General features: G+C 39.6%; 1 pseudogene; it reads right to left on the reverse strand.

The window, feature by feature from the left end:
- Nucleotides 1-28: 28 nt before the first annotated feature.
- LOC125094068 (protein SEC13 homolog) lies at nt 29-15,573 on the reverse strand (annotated as a pseudogene).
- Nucleotides 15,574-15,780: the final 207 nt, after the last annotated feature.

A 15,780-nucleotide genomic window follows, 5' to 3' on the forward strand; every position in this document is an offset into this window, starting at 1 on the left:
TGGGGGACCCAACTCAGCCCAAAGAAAGTTAGCACCGGACTTCCCTCAGAACTGTTGGGAGAGAGGTACTGCTTCCACCAAGGTTGCTTATCGGTGGACGTCCGGCCCGATCAGCTGGTGGCCCTCCTGTCTTCACCTGTGTGGGGTCTGGGAGTGAAAAAAAGGAATGTGGAACTCTTTGACAGGACAACAGAGCCAGGACAGGATCCTGTGACCTCTGGAATGCAAACGTGCCTTGAGTTAGAGCTACTTCTGAACATTTTAGATATAAATCAATTAATTCTTTTTCTCCCCCAAGTCATCAGGGCTTAAAAAAAAAAAAAGGCCTGACTCGGTGGAGAGTACCAGTATGCATGAGGCGAGGAGGACGTGGCGGCTTTTCCTTTTACATATCCAATCCACATAGAAAAACATATTAAAATAATTAACAATGAGATTGTAAATTAGAAATATGCAGCTGCTTCTTTGTAGTGTGTTTTTCCTTGTTGGCTTAAATTTTTTTTTAGAGATCATGTCTCTCAGGTCATTAGAAGAAATTTGTTGTTGAGTTTGCCCAGTGCTTCATAGTTTTCAAATAATTTTGGAATGTTTTTAATCTCATTTAATCCTCACAAGAACTGTATGTTAGTTGGTGGTGTAGTTTTCATCATTCCCCATTTGCCAACAAGGGTGTGGAGGAACAGAGAGGTTAAGATAATTAACTAAGGAAACCCAGCAAATAACATGTAAGAATGGTGTGATAACCCAAATTTCCTAATCCAATGCTTTTCCTATAAATCATCCAGCTTTACTATTCCTGATAATTGTAGTTAGTCATAATCAGTGATAAAATTATCGGTAGTGACTAAGTTATAAACAAGTGACATCCCAAAAATTGCATCCCATTTTCTTTCAAAAGTTACAAAATATATTTAACCCAATCAGAATTATTTTAAAAGAATGCTCAACTAGGGCAGTCTTGGGTGACTAGTTTAGCCAGAACCCTGATATGTATCTGAGTGTGCACTGTGGGTTAGATTCACTATCCAATACCTCCAAATTCTTCTGGAATTTTGGAAATAGGGAGGGCTCATGCTGTCTCTGAAGGGAGGGTCCTATAAACTGGGAAGTGTCACTCTGGGGCTGGGGTGGTAAACATTTCTTTTCTAGAGAAGTAATTCTGATACTGTCTAATTTTTCAGTTCTCGGGAAATGGAAGTTGTTTTAATCTCACTGAAGGAAGTACAGAGAGACCTCCAGGGAAGGAAGAAAATAAGAGCCAGTTTCCCGCTAAATTGATGATATCAGTCAACCACCCCACAGGCAGTTGAACAAACAGGAGGTATTATATAGGAAGTTTCGGCCAGAAAGGAAATGTGGATAGATTAAGTATGGTGATAAAGAACAACATACTGGGACACTGGGCAAAGCTCATCGTAGCAAAACATCAACATCAAAGGAATTCCTCTTCCTAAGTAGCCACACGCTTGATTTTTTAAATGCAGGCAAAATGGGGCTCAACTGCAAGTAATACTGAATAATCTTACTTCATTTCTAATTTAATTCTCTTTAGAAATGTAAGAAATGTTGAGACAAACACAAAAAACCTTTGGGACACAGAAAAAGACTTGGGTTTGTAAAATTATGTGGTTTGATATTCTGTTGCTTTAGTGAACCCGTTGTTTGTATTAGGTGGGTTTAGAGCCAAAATACGTTACTGATTCTCATCCAAGTCATGTAGTTCAGCCCACACTTCCAAGAAACTAATGGCCTGACTCTATTTAAATGTATTGATTCTGTACTCATAAGGTTGTGTCACAATGTGATTACACATTCTTCAATTTCTACCCAACTCCCCTACCCTTACTCCTGCTAAGAAATCTTTTGTGCATTCATTCTTCATTTCATCCTAAACTAGTACTTAGGTAAGAAATAGGGTCATGACTCTTTTTCCCCTCTTGAGGAAAAAGGAAACAATAGATGAATTTGCTAAATCGATGTTATTCTTTTTTTTTTCTTTTTTAAAGATTTTTTTAAATATTTATTTATTTGTCAGAGTGAGCACAGGCAAACAGAGTGGCAGGCAGAGGCAGATGGAGAAGTAGGCTCCCGCTGAGCAAGGAGCCCGATGTGGGACTCAATCCCAGGACGCTGGGATCATGACCTGAGCCGAAGGCAGCGGCTTAACCAACTGAGCCACCCAGGCGTCCCAAATCAATGTTATTCTAAACCAAAACCAACACTAAAACCAAAACCAAATTCTAGTAATATGTCTGCTCTCTAGCAAGAGGAAGCCAGTATTAGATTTGATAAGACCTTCTGGAATTTAGGCTGACTGAGATATGTCTAGTATCTCAGATATCCTTTGGAATTCTTAGAGATGGAGATGGTAGAAATGGAAAGGGGACTCTGGCTTCAAAGGGGGAGGCTCTTACAAATTGGGAGATGTTACTTTACGTACTTTTGAACACAGAAAAAGCCCTGCTTTGCAAAATCTTTTCTTTGATACTCTATTGTTTTCTGAAACTGTTGTTTGTAATTGTGAGATAATAGAATGTGTGTGTGTGTGTGTGTGTGTGTGTGTGTACCTATACATATATATAGGTACGTATATGTATACATATATATAGGTACGTATATGTAATCTTTTCTTTGATACTCTGTTGTTTTCTGAAACATATATATATATATATATATATATATATATATATATATATATAAATATGTATAGGTACGTATATGTATAGGTACACACACACACACACATACATGTATATATAAAATGACTTTGCCCTCAGTTCCTGGCACAGAACTCCTAAAACCCCTGTAAGTGCCTAAGTGGTAAGAGCAATAGGATCATCTTTTGTTGTAATAGATAGCCTTTGACTCCCATTCCTAGCGCAGGGCTCATGAAACCCTTGTAATTTTCTGGGCGATGCAAATGTCTTTTATTCCAATGAGGTGACATCCTGGAGGCCTCCTAGATGAGGGCTGGTCAGCAGAAAGACCAAGTTATGATCAGAATCCTGGAATCCTGGAATTTTCTGGGGTGTCATGATCTCAGAGTCCTGGGATCGAGCCCCGCATCAGGCTCTCTGCTCAGCAGGGAGCCTGCTTCCTCCTCTCTCTCTGCCTGCCTCTCTGCCTGCTTGTGATCTCTCTGTCAAATAAATAAATAAAATCTTAAAAAAAAAAAAGAATCCTGGAATTTTCAGTCCCCCTCTCCCATTCTCTTGGGAAGGGAGAAGGGCTGAAAATGGAGCTAATGTGAATGCTTATCTATGTGAAGAAGCTTCATAAAATCCCAACAATGTGAGGGTCAGAGAACTTCCAGGTTGACAAACATACCCACATCAGGAGAGTGATGCACCCCAGGTCTGTGGAGACAGAAGTTCTGCACTCAGAACCCTCCTAGAACTTAATCTGTATGTGTCTTATGTGGCTGTTCATCTGTATCCTTTATCATATACTTTAATAATCTGGTAAATGCAAGTCAGTAATATTTCCCTGGGTTTGTGAGCCTCTCTTGCAAATTAACCAAATCTGAGGAGGGAGCCATGGGAACCTCCAAATTTTAGCCAAATAGGACAGAAGTCATGGGTAACCTGGGGGGTTAATTCCTCAAGACTGGTCTGAGCTCTTAACCTGAGGCATCTGACACTCTCTTAAGGTAGATAGTGTTAGCATGGGGTTAAAGTGTAAGACACCCAGCTGGTGTCACCAAGAATTGCTTGGTATGGGGAAAAACCTCCACACATCTGGTGTCAGAGTGTTGTGAGTGTGGTTGTGGGAGAGAGTAAAGGAGACACACAGGAAAGAAAGACACAGGAGAGAGGGAAAAACTGAGTGGTTTCTTTTTTCCTAATCCAATACTATATATGTAATATCTAATATTATATATTATATTATATTGTGGGAAGACGGTCAGAAAAAGAATTGCTTTCTTATCACCAACTCTCCACACAATTCTGCCTTCCTGGCTTCACCTGAAATCAGATGTGTGAGGAAGGGGTGTAAGATGAAGCGGCTGGGAAAGGTAGAGATGGGGGACAAGGTGAGAAAGGTGAAAGCAGATGTACTTTTCTTCTCAGGCTAAGTGGCAGCTGCTCAGAAACAGGTACTGAGATTGCCAAATCCCTACCACAGTTTTATTTTTTAATTTTTAATTTTTTAAAAATTCTACCACAGTTTTAAAAATGAAACTTTGTCATACACGAAGCAGGGCATGTCCTGAGAACACATTAGGTGTCCAGGTACTGTGCTCATACTGCTCAGGAGATGGTTACATGTAACTTTAGGAGAGACCTATGTAGGACACCCCTGCAGCCAACCAAAATGCTGATAGTCGCTGCTTCTGATTTTGCTGCAATCCTGTGTTTTTTTTATTTTAATAGAATATTTTTTATATATATATATATATGTATACATATATATATATAAAACATATGTGTTTAATAGAAATTATATATATATGTATCTTTTCATTGTTGGTGTTGTCCACTCAGTGAGATATTTTCCATGTGATCCATCTATAATATAAATCTATTTTACTTCTCTTAATTGCATATAATATTCTATTATAAAAATGTACCACAATTTATTCATCTATTCCCTGTTAAACATTTCCAAGTTCCCAAGTTTTGACATGATGAAACATTTTTCCTCACTATGATAGTAAAAATGCAAGAAAATGCTTTTCTCGTTTTTGTGATTAACAACAACAGAGGTGATCCCTGGGTTTGCTGGAAAATACACGTGCATTGCTATCTGGACAAACTGCCTTCCAAGGGAAGCTTGACAAACTGGCATGCTGAAATGGGAGAATAGCAGGGCTTGTGAGTTCCAGATCCTGGCACTAGAAATTTCTTGCCAATGAGGGCATTTTTTCTGTAAACCAGAAAAGGGGAAAAAGAAAAAGATGGATTTCTGCCGTTGAGTTTCATGACTTCAAGAGAAACCAAATCTCAGATGTATTTCTCCAGAATAAGGAACATAGGCATAGCAATCATCCAAAGTTTCTTCTCACTTCACTTAATCTGTGATCTGTTGGACCTTATCTGTTCTTGCAAGCAAAGTTTTGTTGCCACATTCCTGATGCTCAAAATTAGAAAAATCATATGTCCAAGCCTCTAGTACTTAGAGTTGTGCAAACTCCATATTCTATTTGCACAAGCACTTCTACATAAGTCTTTATAAAACAAAATAGAATTACAGGAAATAAGGTATCCCGTATGTACTTAATACCTCTTGGTGGACTGTCCTTTTATGGGATTAGGGACAGCTGGGAGGATGGGTCAGTAAGAGGTCCGTTAGATTAAAAAAATGCAAATTATTATTAATTTTAATTGTTGCTGCTCATACAACAAGCTGTTATTGCCTTTTAAAGGGATGTGTGCTCCATAGAGCTGCTTTCCTTAAAGAGCTCATTTCTATGTCATATCCCCACCCACAAAAGTAGTGAAAATCTTAGAGTATAAAGGACATAAAAATAGGGGTTAACCAATTGCTGTTCTTTTATAAACGGGGCCCCTATTCTTCTGTTTTTTTTTTTTTTTAATCTCCATCCCCACATATTTTGCAATTTCTATTTAGAATATTGGCAGATAGTAGATAGAGTCTTTGTAGTCTGATTTACAGTTTGAACCCTTATCAATCAAATATTTAAGGTAATTCTACAACACAAGAGAACTTTAGCATTTTATGTTATCTCTGCATCTCTGGAAGACAAGACTCAGTTTCTGTACACTGACAGACTAACTATGTAAAAGTAAGAGCTTCGACACTCTAATTGGCTTAATCTTAGGAAAAAATAGTCAAGAAGACCAGAGTGTTTCAAATTGGTAATATAAGGCATATAAAAAACAGGCACAATCATCTAGATAATAGAAATTGATTTCCTATCCTTGTACTAAAACCCAGACCCCACACAGCAGCCTGATGTAATTCCATTACCATACTAAATCACTTGGCACCTGCATGGCCTTTTTATTTTTATGTTACTATTACTCCTGGCAAATGAATAAATTTCACTCAGCAGAAATAAATTAAATAACTTGTCACTCAAGCTAATCACTGTGGAGCTTTCCTTTCCCTGCTCAAAAGATAGGTTGACACCTACTGGGCATTAATTTAGTCATTTCTTGATAACAGAGCATCTATTTGCACATGGATATGAATAAAGTTATAAAGATTTTAAAAGTAATTATTTCTGGGTCTCCATAGGATTTGAAAGTCTAATTAAAGACCGTTTAAATCTTTTATGGCATGCAGTCCAATCAGGTTGCCATTAAACTGGGAACAAGGTATGTAAAAGATTGCAGAAACATTAATCTAAGCCAGGATTTAGTTGCTCATGACACTGAAGTTTCGGGACACCAGGGTGGTTCAGTCGCTTAAGTGTCCGCCTTCAGTTTAGGTCATGATCCCAGGGTCCAGAGATCAAGCCCGGCCTGGGGCTCCCTGTTTAGGGGGGGGGGGTCTGCTTCTCCCTCTGCCTGCTGCTCCCCCTGCCCGTGCTCTCTCTCTCTCTGACAAATAAATAAATAAAATCTTAAAACAAAACACAGAAACCCCCTGAAGTTTCAATAAAACAGAGGAAAAGTGGTAGGTAGGGGGACTCTGGTCTATAACTATGCTGAACAAAGAGAGTTAAGTCCAGATCTTCTTTTCTAGCCGGCATTAGGAATATGCCCTGTCATATTGACTTGCGTCAATGAACTATGTGGCCTTGTATTATTCTGAGTAGAGAACAGACACAACTGGAAGCAGTCACGGGAGAAGGGCAAGGATATGGTTTTGGCTACATCCACTCCTGTGAATATGGCATCTATGCCTAGGCATAAAATTCACTCTGTCCTGTTTATTCCTATATGCTCTCTGCTTTGTTTCTTTTAGGCTAGACACTTTCTTAAAATATGTGAACAAATCTATTGGCTTCATGTATGCATTAACCCAAGACCTAAAGGACAATAAGATGGACAGAATTTTGCTGTGTACTGAAAATAGTCTATGTTTTTCTCTTGGGAATTTTCTTTTTAAGATTTTGTTCATTTATTTGACAGAGAGAGACACAGTGAGAGAGGGAACACAAGCAGGGGGAAGTGGGAAGGGGAGAAGCAGGCTTCCTGCCAAGCAGGGAGCCTGATGCAGGGCTCGATCCCAGGGTCCTGGGATCATGACCTGAGTAGAAGACAGGTGCTTCACGACTGAGGCACTAGGGGCCCCATCTCTTGGGAATGTTAACAGTTTTTTTGATCATATGTAAACATATAAAAACAGATCCTATCCTAAAGTACAAGTAATACAAGTAAATTGGTGTAGGATATGTCTGGAAGAACATGTCTTAGCAAAAAAAAAAATTCAATCAATTTTATCTTAAAAAGCAATTTTAGGAGCATTTTTTTGGAAGGTGTGCATTTAAGATAGCTGAATGTATTTCTTTCAAGCAGATGCACTATGACTTCCTGTGTAAAAAAGCTGTAGGAGTCTGTGAAATTCACAAGGAGGAAGGGTAATATTCATAACTTTGGAGCCAGAGTCAGTAAACAGATCCATTTTAAATTTTGGTGGCAGAGGGTCATTTGAAAAGTACTGTTTTTCCAAACAATTTTCTTCATGTTCTACCACCTTGGGGAAACTTAAGAAAAGAAGGAGCAGTAAACAGATTCTGTATTAGAGGGGAAGATGTTGCTGCAAGCCTACTAATTTACTTGTATTACTGATGTTTCAGGAAAGAATTTGCTTTTAGATGTTTACATATGATCCCAAATAAGTATTTTACCTTTACCCCTTTCTCTCAATTATTTTCATCTCTAAAACTTTTATATTCCCAAGAGAGAATACGGACTATTTTCAGTATACAGCAAAATTCTGCCTTCTATTTCAAGTCCAGTGTTTCAAGCTTGACCCAAACCACAGCAAAGGAGGTATGCTTTGTCCTACATCCCATCAGCATCACTAAATATATATCAAAAGTCATCTGAGCAAGTTAAGCCTTATAAAATTTACTTTAATGTCTTTGAAAAATGCCAAAGTGCTCACCAGTCAGGAAAAAAGAGACCAATGGAAAATTATGATTTCTCCTTCACAGGTAGTTAAAAAAAACATTTTTTTTTTAAATCAAGCTCAGAATTATTGAGCTAAGTAACAGAATTATTACTGTTTACACTGAAGTGCATTGCTCAGCACCATGGTAATAATCAGATTCAGAGCTTGACAATATGTATGATCCCTTACCCAATATAAATAAGAGTTTAATATCAATTCTATCTCTGGGTGAAAATAAATACCTCCGAAAAGTCGATGATTCTCATTTTCTTTCCCACTTGGCCTGTAATAGTTGTTTTATGTCATTCCTGTCAGAGCTCTGATACAAAGTTGTGTTGTATATTGCATCTGGGCTTTCAGCCTTTACTGAAAGTTAAATGAAAGATGCCTTTGCCAGCAATTCAGAATTCTGAATTGTCAGTCTTCCTTGATTTTAGTTTGCCCCATATCCGCCAGCCAGTGGTCAACCCGTGCATGGACTTTCGAGTTAGACAGATTGTGGCTTGAAACTTTGCTCAGCCCTTTGTATTTTTATTTGGTGAAGTCCTTTTGAAGTCACTTCTTTCCCTCAGCAGAAGAATAGGAATAACGAATGTACAACCTCACAGAGTTGTGAGACATAAATGAGGTAACATTAATGGTGAACCTAACTCAGGGTCTTTTACCCAGGAACGTGTTCCGTGGAAAGCCTCCATTTTTCATGACATTGCTGTTGGTGTGCTAGAGGCTTTTTTTTTTCTTTTTAAAGATTTTATTTATTTATTTGACAGACAGAGATCACAAGTAGGCAGAGAGGCAGGCAGAGAGAGAGGAGGAAGCAGGCTCCCCACTGAGCAGAGAGCCCGACGCGGGGCTCGATCCCAGGACACTGGGATCATGACCGGAGCCAAAGGAGGAGGCTTTAACCCACTGAGCCACCCAGGTGCCACTGCTAGAGGGTTTTTTAAGTCTCATCACAGTTATCACAGGTCCTCCTCCTTCAGGATGGAGCAACCAGCCAGAGGACTCTGAAAGCCAAGGAGCTCTAGTACTGGGATGTGCTCCAAAGGTGCAGTCATCCTTGTTGGGTTTAATAACCATTAAAAAGACTGACTCCTTAAAATAAGTGACTTACAGCTCCAAAGCCCTCAAAAACTGTTACCAGTAGACACTGTCCTCTGATGCACTTGTTTAACTGATATTAGCTGTAATTAAACACCTTAAATCTGATCATTTTTACCTAATGAGTTGTCTGGTAAAGTGTTTGGCCCGTTTTTGTTGGATTGTTTTCTTTTTTAGCATTTTTAGATTCACAGAAAAATTAAAAGGAAAATGTAGAGATTTCCTCTGCCCCACATATGCATAGCCTTGTCCTTTATCAATATCTCCTTTAGAGCGGGACCTTTGTTACAATGGATGAACCTACATTGATGTATCATAATCCTCCAAAGTCCAGAGTCCACATTAGGGTTCACTCGTGGTGGTGAACATTGTATGGGTTTGGACAAATGTAACCATCATTATAGTATACAGAGTAGTTTCATACCCTAAAAACATTCTGTGTCCTACCTATTCATCTCTTCTCACTCCATAGTTTTGCTTTTTCCAGAGTGTCAGTATTGTTGGAATTATACAGTATGGGAACTTTCAGACTGGCTTCTTTCACTTAGTATTATACACTTCAGGTTCTTCTATGCCTTTTCATGGCTGGATAGTGCATTTGTTTTTGGTGCCAAATAATACTCCGTTGTCTGGATGTACTACAGTTTTTTATCCATTCATCTAATGAAAGACATCTTGGTTGTTTCCAAGTTTGGGCAATTATGAATAAAACTGCTATAAACATCCATGTGCAGGTTTCTTGTGTGGATATAAGTTTCAACACCTTTGGGTAAATACCAAGCAGTGTGATTGCTGGATCATACTGTAAGACTATGTTTGGCGTTATGTAAGAAACTGATAAGGGGCACCTCGATGGTTGGGCGACTGCCTTCAGCTCAGGTTCTGATCTCCAGGGCCTGGGATTGAGCCCCACCCACATCGGGCTCCTGGCTGGCTCAGCAGGAAGCCTGCTTCTCCCTCTCCCTCTGCCTTTCCCCCTGCTTGTGTGCTCGCTCTCTCTCTCTCTCTTTCTCAAATGTATAAATAAAACCTTAAAAAAAAAAGAAAAAGGAAACTGCTACACTATCTTCCAAATGGTTATATCTTTTTGCATTTTTATCAGCAAAGAATAAGAGTTCCTCTTGTTCTACATGTTTGCCAGGATTTGGTGGTGTCAGCACTCTGGATTTTGGCCATTCTGATAGGTGTGTAGTGGTATGCCATTGTTGCTTTAATTTGCATTTCCTTGATGATATGATGCAGAGTCTCCTATCATGCGCTTATTTGCCATCTGTATATCTTTTTTTGATGGGCGGTCTGGTAAGGCCATTTGACCCATTTTTTAGTTGTGTTGTTTGTTTTCTTATTTTTGAGTTTTAGGAGTTCCTTTATATATTTTGGATAATGGTCCTTTATCAGATGCATCTTTTGCAAATATTTTCTCCCAGTTTGTGATGTGTCTTCTCATTCTCTCGACATTGTCTTTCCCAGAGAAGCAATATGAGTTTATTTAACTATTAAAAAAAAAAAAACACCCAAATAATATCTAAACTCAAAAGGTATAAAATGGCCAAGAAATATTTTAAAATAATAAATTTGAAGATCATTTGTAGCTTTTTCCTCCGAATATGAACGCTGTCAGCAGGGTGGTGAATTATAAGCCCTGTCAAATCATTTTACGGCAGATACTGATCTGGTTGCCCTTGTAACTACTCCTGGAAAAGTAATCCTGTGAGATATTTCTCCCAGCTGTCAGGTCAGTTGGTCCATGAAGAAGCAGTCCTAGAGTCAGCAGGTGGGGAGCTGTGACTCACCTGTCTTCGTTCCATTGGCCCTCTGTGACAGAGGCAGACACAGAACCCTGACCCTTGTTGACATCACCAATGCACATCCTCAGCCTGCTGATGGACTCCTTCTACAGGGTCACCTTATTGTTTCCACCTGAGATAGCCAGGATGTTGGCTGTGGTGGATCAGCTCACATGCCACACAATATCACTAAACTCATGCCACAGTTTGGGTGACCACGTGTTGCCTGAGGTGTCATCATAGGTCCAGATGAATTTATGACTGTCCTCACTGAGCAGCTCACAATGGTGCTGGTGGGCAGGCCAATGGAGTAGGCCCAGGCCACAGCTCAAACCCAGTCACTGTGTGCTTCTAACTTCTGTTCCTCCTTCTGCTGGTTGTCCTCCTCCTCCTTCCACAGCTTGATGGGGTTGTCACAGACACCTGATGCAAACCTCTGCTCCAGTTGGGCTTCTGCCCCAAGGGCTGGTCTACAACGCTTCTAGGTAAAATAGGAGGGGTCCAACTGATTGCATTCAGCCAATAACACAAGCATCATTGATCTTTACTTCCACTGGCCTTCTCCAGTGTTCATGAGCCGGGAAATGGCCCCATCCAAGTTCCCACAAGCCAGGATTAGGCAGTTGGCATGAGGGGTGCAGCACAGAGAGTTTATTGAAGATTTGTGGCCTGTGTGTCTGTGCATCTTCTCTAAGGTGTCATTCTCCTCTTTCTAGATGATGACTATCTGATCACAGGAGCAGGATGCCAGGACGTTTCTATACATGGGAATAGGCCCAGGCCACTTGCCACACATGACCTCTGAGGCTGGCTATCAATCAAAAGTAAGCCAATTTTACAGATGGGCAAAATATAGTTGACCCTTGAGCAACATAAGGGTTAGGGGCACTGACCCACCATACAATTAAAAATCCACATATGACTTTTGACTTTCCAGAAACTTAACTACTGATAGCCTACTGTTCACTAGAAGCTTTACTGATAACTGTCAATGAACACATATTTTGTCCATTATATGTATTATATGCTGTATTTGTATAATGAAGTAAGCTAAAGAAAAGAAAATGTTATTAAGAAAATCATAAGAAAGAAAAAAAAATACATTTACAGTCCTGTACAAAAAAAGTCCATGTATAAGTGGATCTACACAGTTTATACCTGGACTATTCAAGGGTCAACTTTACATATCTTCTTCCATAAAAAGGCAAAGAATTTTAAGTGAATGTTTAGAGATATAAGAAGTAACACATAGGATGTCTTTTGTCCAGAAGATCTATGGCATTAATTCACAAATACAGATGTAAAAAATGAAACAAACCACTCAGAAATTCCACAAAATGTAACTGAAGTAAATATATAATCAAGAGTTAATTTAAGGTGGTGCCTGAGTAGCTCGGTCGTTAAGCATCTGCCTTTAGCTCAGGTCCTGAGATCAAGCCCCTGCATCCGTCTCCCTGCTTGGTGGGAAGCCTGCTTCTCCCTCTCCCACACCTCCTGCTTGTATTCCCTCTCTCACTGTATCTCTCTGTTAAATAAATAAATAAAAATCTTTTAAAAAGGAATTAATTTAAATAAGCTGCATGCAGGATGTCTTTTAAATGGGTGGCTAAGGGGATGCCTGGGTGGCTCAGTTGGTCAAGTGTTCAACTCTTGGTTCAGCTCAGGTCATGATCTCACGGGCTGTGAGATGGAGCCCAGCATTGGGCTCCAGGCTCGGTGTAGAGTCTGCTTGAGATTCTCTCTCTGCCCCTCCCCTTGCTCGCCCTCTCCTCTCTCTTTCTCTCTCAAATAAATTAAATCTTTTTAAAAAAATGGGTGAGTGAGGTGTTCACAAATTTGTTATTCTGACAGGCGTTGCAACACAAATTTAGTTTTGTAACATGACTCTCTGGGGAGTTATTGGGATGGTGTCCTGGGAGAAAGGGCAGTGGATTTGGAGTCAGTGGACCCAGATTTGACTCAAGTACCAGTTGTGTCATCGAAAAATTCATTTAAGTTCTCAGAGACTTAGTCATCAGTAACACTGACATCGCAATTCTATGTTCTTTGCATGATTTTTGTCAGTATCAAACCAAGTAAAATACTATGTGCAGTGAATGCTTCGTGACCCATAGCACTCGATGCAAATGCTAGTTCTCATTATTCTGAAGTTGAGTATTATAACCAAAGTCATATGAATTATAGAAATACAACAGAAGTCATTATCCTGGAAATGTTAACTCTCGATGCTGGAGTCCTAATTATGCTAGGGTATACCCTTTGCACATTCTTAATTTCTGCTCTGATCTTAATTAATGTATACCAGTGTAGCTATTTAGATTTCTGGCAGACCATGAGATTTGAGGTTTAGGAAACATCTGAACAATGGCAGTGTAACCAGGATATAGTTTTACAAATTCCAACTTTCATTCATTCAATATTTACCACAGAAATCTATTGCTTATGTTTTTCCCAGTCTTGTGGTCACAGCAGCAAATAAGATAGTATCACTGAAATGGAGCTCACAATTTAACGAGGGGGAGGTGTGGTCCTTAATACTGTAGAAAATAAAAAATATGTATTAAGTTAGTAATGGATAGATGATAGAGCAGTGAGTGTAAGAATTCCTATGAAGAACAATAAAGTGGAATAAGGGAGGAATGCTACAGGTCAGGTGTCCAGGAAACAGAATCTGGGTTGGAGATTAAATGCAGAACATTTATTGAAATGATCAAGACTTGTCAGAGAAAGGCAGGAAGCAGGATTGGGTGAAGAGAGAATTTGGGCTATAAAGTAGACACAATGAGGCCTCTGCCAACCCTCTGGGAAGCCAGGATGGGCCTTTAGAGTAGTGTTGAGTTGGGGCAAAGGAGTGCCAGGTCTTTATGCTCCTGCAATGACCAGAAAGTGGTTGCAATCTGTCCCTTGAGAAGGGGGTGTGGCCTTGTGAAGTGGCTCTTTTCTGCCCTGGGCAATTCCCAAAGAGGGCTAATAGCAGTGCTCAGCCCCAGCACTGTATTCAGTACAAGGTGTGCCTCGTCAGGGTGAGAAGGAAGAGATTGCTCATTTTATAAAAGATGATCTCCTAAAAGTTTTTTGAGGGTACATTTGAAAGACATGAAAGAAAAACCAACTAGACATCTGGGGGAAGAGGATTCTTAGGGAAAATGATTTTAACCTTCATTTTAGATTTTTCTCAATGTAATTTCTATGCTCATCTATTGCTTTTCTACTCACATTCTATCATGGACAGTAATAATAGTAACAAAAACAACAACAATAACATAATTTTTCACCATGTAATTGCAAGCTTTACTTTTAGGAGTTAATGTAAATGTCCTTCATAAAAATTTACTAGAGTATTAATAAACCAATCCATTTATTCCCTCAATTACTCAGTGAATATCTATAAGAGCTCAATGTATGTCCCTTGCTACATGAGGTGCTATGGGTACAATGGTGACAGGTGAATCAGTCTTTGGTTTTGAAGCTATTGACTGGGGAACACAACTGAAACAGGCTATTTAAACATAGGATAGAGAATGGCCTGCTGCGGTTAAGCACAGGGAGGGAAGATGCAAAAAACACATCATTAAACTAAACCATAATGAAACCGGCATATGAATGGATGGGGTAGGATAGATAACTAAAGCAAAGTCAAAATGAAGCTTTCTTTGAATTGGGGCAGAATGCTGTGTTCACAATAAAGTTGGTCACAAGAGGTTAGGTAAGTGACTCTGTAAAGGAAAACCATGCTTTACTCACTTTTTAAGTTGTAGGATGGGTTAAATCCACAAGGCTCTAGAAAGATAGCCATCTGTGCAGAAAACACACATATCTATGACAAATCAGTTGTGCAAGAGGTTTTCATTGTGAACGATGGGCTCTGAGCATGAAAGGGACTTGGTAAAACATGGCTCAAGGAGTAAACTGGCATTTCTTACCAGAGTGCTAAAATTTTCAATAACTTCTGTATTGGTTAGAAGGTAGAATGAGTTTTGAACAAGTTAGCTGTTTTGGAAAAAACAACATTGAATGTGTTAAATAAATATTCTTAGGAGATGAGATCTGCAAATTGCTCTAGCAAATTTTATATGTCCTAAGAAAGTGTTTGAAACTTTCTTGTCAGTCATTCCACTGCCTAGTTATTGAATGATGTCCCTCTTCTACTAACTAGTTTGGGCACATAGATACCCATGCAGTCATTGCTCTTAGGAAACTTACAGCCTGGTGTCTGTGGGGCTGTGCGTGGCTTATGATAAAGTAGTAAGCCAATGTTACAAGATGTTGTGAGATATTCCTATTCTCTCATAATTGCCATCCACGACAAACCAAGAAAGCCTGAGTACCACCTCATTCTTAGAACCACTGAGCTGCTGCTCACTGCAGTGGCCTAGCCACTTCACAAGGGTTTTTTAGACTTTACAGAACCAGACTTTCTATGGCCCATGTTCATGCAAGGTGAACAGTGTGGAGGGAAGAAACTCACTGGGGTTTCCTTGTCAGTGACCTGGTAGGGAATGTATGGAGGAAGAAAGAAGGGTGCTCTCCATTCCCAGATTCTAAGTGGGGAAGAGAAAGGGAAGCTCTGAAAGGAAAGCTTGTACAAATTGGGGATACCTGAAAGAATATGGGAGCGACTGGCATTTTGCTTGTTGTTGGAAAGCTCTTTGGGCAACATTTTGCGAACATGTCCCTATTTCTACATGAATAGAGGAAAGACAACTGGAGTGGGACAACAGAGCTTAGAGAAGGGCAGTGCTTGAGAAGATGAACCCCTTCAAATTGGTGTGTACTGATGCCAGAATATCCAATGGATCAAGTGGAAAGTGGCCAAAGAATTATCTTACTGGTATCTCACATAAAAGGATGGCCCCCTAAGCAAAGG

The sequence above is a fragment of the Lutra lutra genome, chromosome 2 (assembly GCF_902655055.1).
Source record: "Lutra lutra chromosome 2, mLutLut1.2, whole genome shotgun sequence".
Classification (NCBI taxonomy): Eukaryota; Metazoa; Chordata; class Mammalia; order Carnivora; family Mustelidae; genus Lutra; species Lutra lutra.